At 43.3% G+C, this 6,427-nt stretch overlaps 1 pseudogene; it reads left to right on the top strand.

Moving 5' to 3' along the window:
* The first annotated feature begins 5,740 nt into the window (after positions 1-5,740).
* LOC111155179 lies at positions 5,741-6,158 on the top strand (annotated as a pseudogene).
* The last annotated feature ends 269 nt before the right edge of the window (positions 6,159-6,427 follow it).

Raw genomic sequence — 6,427 nt, 5'->3', positions numbered from 1 at the left:
AGCTCTTCCTTGGCTTGTAGCAGCATCAGTGCTATGTCTGCCTCCAATCTCACATAGCTGTCTTCCCTTTGTGCGTACGTGTGCCTGTATGGGCGTCTTTTCTACCAGGACGCTGGTCGTATTGGATTAGAGCTCACCGTCCACCAGCGTGACCTCATCCTAACTGATTACATCTTGCAGCAACCCTATTTCCAAATAAGATCACATGCAGGGAGGGTTGGGACTTCAATATATCTTTTTGGTGGACACATTCCACCCTTAAAGTAGAGAACAATTTACAACTAGTACATAGGCCTAGACCTGTCTTTAGAGCTCCTCGTTTGTTCTTTTAAAATGTCAACTTAGGGTGCCAGGGTGGCTCGGTCATTAAGTATCTGCCTTCCCCTCAGGTCATGATCCCAGAGTCCTGGGATCTAGCCCCGCATTGGGCTTCCTGTTCAGCGGGGAGCCTGCCTCTTCCTCTCCCACTCCCCTTGCCTGTGTTCCCTCTCTCACTGTGTCTCTCTCTGTTAAATAAATAACATCTTAAAAAAATAAAATAAAATAAAATTGGGGCCCCTGGGTGGCTCAGTGGGTTAAAGCCTCTGCCTTCGGCTCAGGTCATGATCCCAGGGTCGTGGGATCGGGTCCCACGTCTGGCTCTCTGCTCAGCAGGGAGCCTGCTTCCTTCCCTCTCTCTGCCTGCCTCTCTGCCTACTTGTGATCTCTGTCTGTCAGATTAATAAAATCTTTAAAAAAATAAATAAAAAATAAAATGTCAACTGAGAAAGAAAATATCCAGCAAGGAGAACTTACGTAGACCCCCTTCTCTGTAGGTTAGAAGAATATGCAATGTTCTGTTCTAAGGACCTCTAATATCGGAAAGAAGCGGTCTACTAATCTAGACTCTGGGAGAACCGGCCCAACATCAGATTAAAATAGGGGGCAGGGAGCATGGCAAGGAATACTCAAAGGGGATAAACACAGCCCATCTTCCCAGAGCACCAATTTTGGTAGAGCTTTTAAGGGGGAAACACATTTTTATGTATAACACATTATGAAACAGACTGTAAAATTCACATGGATTTTAAATATAAATTGCAAATCTTCAAAGAAATTTTAGCTTACAGCTGGCCTTTTTGGGCTACAACCTCTTCTCACCCACCCCCAGCTCGTGTTCACGTGAGGGGGCTTTCATGGCAAAGCTGAAGAAGCCAGGGATCTGAAAGGGCCTTGCTGGTGGTAGAGCTCCACATTTGAGAGGAAGACAAAAATATGACCAGAAGACAAAATACCCACACCCCACCTCTCGGCTGTCGGCAGAAGTACCTTCCCTCAGTGAGGAGCGGCTTTCTCGGCCTGTGTGTTTATGGCAGGCTGCAGAGAGCCATTCAGGTGAATGGGTTTAGCCGGGTTTCTTTGTAAAGTGTTTAAAGATAGTAAGAGATCTGAGTATCAATTCCAAGATGGTGGAGGGTAGGGGAGGTGTTTCCCCATACCAGTAAGCTGTTCTCCAACACCGGCCGGGTGTGCTACAATTCAGCTCAGTTCTGACACTATCACACAAGGCTGCCTCCCCCCACACTGGACCCCCAGTCCCACCACTTCAGTCACCAGCCCAGGTTATGCCCAGGCTATCCCCTGTTCTTTGGACTGATAGGCTATATACATTGGGGGTTCCAGTAATTCTTCCTTGGGTTCAATTAGTCAGCTGGATTGGCTCACAGAACTCACGGAAACACTAAATTTCCTGGATTACTGGTTTCTTATGAAAGGATAGAACTCAGGAGCAGCCAGGAGAAAGAAACGCGTGGGACAAGATATGGCAGGGGCCACAGAGCTGCCATGCTCTCTGGGTGCACCGCTCTCCCTGAATCTCCACATGTTCACCGACTCAGAAGCTCTCTGAACCCTGTCGTTTTGGGGTTTTATGGAGGCTTTGTCACATAGGCATGGTTGATTAAATCATTGCCCATTGGTGACCAATTCACCTTCCAGCCCCTTTCCCCTCCTTGAGGTCAGCAGGTAGGACTAAAAGCTCTAATCCTGTGGTTGGCTCCTTTGGTAACTAGCTCCCCCATCTTGAGGTACTTTCCAGAAGTGACCACATTAACATAAAGTTGGTTGTGGTTGAGAGGGACTTGTTATGAATAATAAGATGCTCATTTCATCTCACGGCTCTCATTGAAGTGATTTCAGAAATTGAGGACCAGAGACCAAATATTACAACAAAAGACATTCTTCCTTCTCTTATAGTTTAGGAAATTCCATAGATTTGGGCAGCTCTGTGCCAGAAATGGGGGTGAAGACCAAATAGACACTTCCTGTTATGAATCACGGTGTCACAGATAGTCTTCAGTGTTCCTTGATACCCTTCACATGAGGATTTGCATAATCCAGTCCTGCTCGATCTTAGATCCCAGAAAAAGCTGCCTCCACAGAAGAATTGGTTAGAATTCTTTGTCTTATTGGACAATGAAAATTATGTTACTTATTGTGTTTTTTTCTGTTTCATTGCCAGATATCTTATATTCAGATATAAGACCAAAAACTATGAACACAGACAAAAAGACAAGTCAGGCACTAGAGAGGAATAGGTAATGGACATTATTTTTTTAAAAAGGAAAATCTATGTACATTCACTTTTTTTGCTATTATAAATAATGTTGTAATGAATACCTATGTGCGTAATTTTCTGATTAGTTCTTTAAGGTATATTTCTGGAATTGAAAGGATCACCCTGATGGCATAATGATTTTCAAGGGCAAATTGATTTGCTACGTGTAGTAGGGTGTTTGGGGGTCACAAAAGAGGCAGTATAACACTGTGGCTGAGACTGGACTCTAGAGTTCAAATTCTGGTTCCATTGGGTTCTGCCTGGGTTCAAATTCTCATTCCACTACTGAATAGAATTAAAAGTTTGCTTTGGGAGATAACAGTAAACACAATGATGTAGTCAGAAAAAGAAAAAAAGGAAGGAAATAGCAAGGGGACATAAAAACTAGAAAACATAAGACAAAATGAAAGATGCAAACCCAAGTAAAACCAGTACGAAAACAAATGTAGATGGGTTAATCTGGCCTTGAGTATAAGACAGTCATTCTCAAATTGGGTCAAAAGTCAAGTGAGAGATTGACTGCTTCCTCACCTTCAGCCAACTCATTCCTGTGAAATCTAGCCACCACATCCAACTTACCCGTCTCTGCTCTTATCCTGGCATGAAGGTAGTCACTCGACCCACTGGAGTCTCTTCAGCCCTGGTCTTTCTTAACCTCTTGGAACTATTTGGTGCTATTAGCCACACCCTTCCTCCTGACACAGACTTCTGTAAAGTTGTATGTTTCCTGGTTTTCTTCCTATCTCTCTGCCTACCCCATCTAAGTGTCTTTTTCCTTTGGCCATCCCTTAAATGTTGGTACTGTTCCTTGGGAGTCAGCCCTAGGTGATTTTCTTTCTCCCTCTATATACTTCCTGTAAGCACTCCCAAAGCTTTGATTATCACTCACATGCTGACGGATCCCAAATCTAGAATTCCAGTCCTGGTCTCAGGAGAGATCTTGAGCTCAGATTTGTATATCCAACTGCAGAGTGGATATTTCTATTTAGCAATTTTGTAGGAACCTCAAACTCAACATTGCCCAACTAAATTTGTCATTTCTCCCATTTCTTTCTCCTGTTACTAGTAAATGGCACTACCTGATTGCTAAGGTCAGAAACCTGGAATCCAGCTTTGAATCCCTCTCCCTTAAAGGCCCACATCAAATGGACCAGCCTCTTCTAAATATTTTCTAAAGTCCATTTGCTTCTTTGGGAGCTCACTGCCAACCCCCTCTTCTGGCCCACTGCCTTTTCCTGCTTGGCCTAGTAAACAGCCTCCAAAATGGCCTCCCTACCTCTAGTCACACGACCCTACAACCCCATGTACACTGTGCTCCAGAGTGCTGCTTCTGCCACAAAAACATTGACCGTGACACTTCCATGCTTAACGTCCTTCAGAGAGAAGTCCCTTTGTGACCTGCCACTGAATTTCTTTTGTCTTGAGTGTGACTTGTTCTTCCCACACTCAGGCCTTTGCACATGCTGTTCTCTTTCTCTGAAATACTGTTTGCAATTCTCTCCTTAGCTTTCCTCCTCTCATTCTTCAGGTCTCAGGTTAAATGTCATTTTCTCAGGAAAATCTAAAGTCATTTAGGCTTCCTGGCCTTGTGCTTTGTTATCACCATATGCTTTCTCTACCATTTATTATAAAACTTTTGACATTTCTTTTTTTTTATTTTTAATTTTTTTTTCATTTAAAAAAAAGACAGAGCACAAGCAGGGGGAGAGAGAGAGGAATAGGGAGAAGCAGACTCCCTGCTGAGCTAGGAGCCTGATGTGGGGCTTGATCCCAGGACCTGGAGATCATGACCTGAGCCAAAAGCAGATGCTTAACCATCTGAGCCATCCAGGTGCCCCTGCTGACATTTCTTAATTGTTCTGTCTCCCTGTTGAAGTGCAGGGTTCATGAAGACAAGAACTATGTGTGTCTTTTTTACAGCCATGTGCCCTCACATTTAGCATTGGGCCTATCATTAGATGTTCACTAAACAGTTACTGAATACATAAGAAGATGTACAAAGATGTGTCCTCTTTATGTTGCTCGAAATGGCAGACAACTGGAACATACATAATTTTCTAACATGAGGGGATAAGTTCAATGAGGTATGACCCTTCATATATTGGATTACCCATGCAGTCCAATCATTAGGAATAGCATTGTAAAAAATCTTCAGTGGAACATGGAAAGTTGTTTCTCATACACTGTTAGGTGAAAATTACAATATTACATACCGTATAGTCTGATCATGTTTTTGCTCTTATGTTTTTAATTTTCCCTGAGAAATCTTTCTCTTCTACATCTCCCTTTTCATTATTTTGTTATTTTTCTTTGCTTGTTTTCATCCTGTGGTTGTCTGCTCATATTTTCTTGTTATTTTTTTAAGGTTTTGTTTATTTATTTGAGAGAGAGGGACAAAGATAGCAACAGAGATAGCGAGAGAGAGCACAAGAGCAGGGAGGAAAGGGAGAAGCAGGCTTCCCGCCGAGCAGGACACTGGGATCATGACCTGAGTCAAAGGCAGATCACTTAACCAACTGAGCCACCCAGGCGCCCCTGTCTGCTCATGTTTTATGAAAGACAGCTCTTCTTCCATTCTATCAAGGATGCTAAACAATTGCCCAATATTTTCTTCTCGTATCCTGCAGTAGCCTGCATTTTTGGGAATTTGTCCCTTCCTCTTGTTCATTAGGGAGGAAAGGATATGTCCTTTCTCTTACTCAGTAGCAGTTTTTTCATGGGCTCCATTTTTTTCTCTCTTTACTTACTTGGATTGAATGAAACAATTATCTTCTGCTTGGGAGATAATAGCATCCTTTTCTTAGATCAACAGCTTGAGAGGAGGTTGGTGCGAATGGTTCCCAGTCAAATTCTGAGTTCTAGAAGACTCTAGTACAGCTTTGCTCACCAAGACATCTTCAACACCTACTGCCTGGCCCTTTGATTCTGAGACCCCGTATGGTACTTAAGAACTTCAATTCCTTTTCCATTAAAAGTAACCAAGTCTTCTAGGGGAAAAGGGTGATTACAGATCTAAGTTGGAAATATACAAAATAAACCTGAACATCACATCTCGTCATACCAGATAGTGAAGATTCTGCATCAAAAAGATTCAGGAATCGCTCTCTTCCTTGGTGCTGCCTGTGGAGGTGGTGGCCATCTGTTACTGGGCATCATGGCTGCCCTCAGACCTTTGGTGAAGCCCAAGATTGTTAAAAAGAGGACCAAGAAGTTCATCCAGCACCAGTCAGAATGATATGTCAAAATTAAGCACAACTGGTAGAAACCCAAAGGCATTGACAATAGGGTGCTCAGAAGATTCAAGGGCCAGATCTTGATGCCCAACATTGGTAACGGGAGCAATAAGAAGACAAAGCCCATGTTGCCCAGTGGCTTCAGGAAGTTCCTAGTCCACAAGGTCAAGGAGCTTGAATTTTTGCTGCTGTGCAACAAATCCAACTGTGCAGAGACGGCTCACAATGTCTCCTCCAAGAACTGCAAAGCTACTGTGGAAAGAACAGTCCAGCTGGCAATCAGAGTCACCAGTCCCAATGCCAGGCTGCGCAGCGAAGAAAATGAATAGACAGCTGGTTGTGCACGTCATATTTGTGTTAATAAAACCATAAAACTACAAAAAAAAGGGGGATTTAGGAACCGATCTGAAGGGGCTTTCAATGCCAGTGATGGATAATTTGAACATCAGTGAGGATAACTGCAATGGACCAAAACACATCACATAATTAAATCCATGCATTCATAATACTACCGCCCCCTCCAAGCCGTGACTGGTCTCTGTGGGAGGGTGCTAGGTACCAACTCATTATTTTAAATCAAGGTAGGACATCAAGCATT

Source organism: Enhydra lutris, unplaced genomic scaffold (assembly GCF_002288905.1).
Source record: "Enhydra lutris kenyoni isolate GAN:26980312 unplaced genomic scaffold, ASM228890v2 scaffoldscaffold39, whole genome shotgun sequence".
NCBI classification, from domain to species: Eukaryota; Metazoa; Chordata; class Mammalia; order Carnivora; family Mustelidae; genus Enhydra; species Enhydra lutris.
The sequence above is the reverse complement of the archived record's forward strand: the minus strand, read 5'-3'. Positions and strand labels throughout refer to the sequence as shown.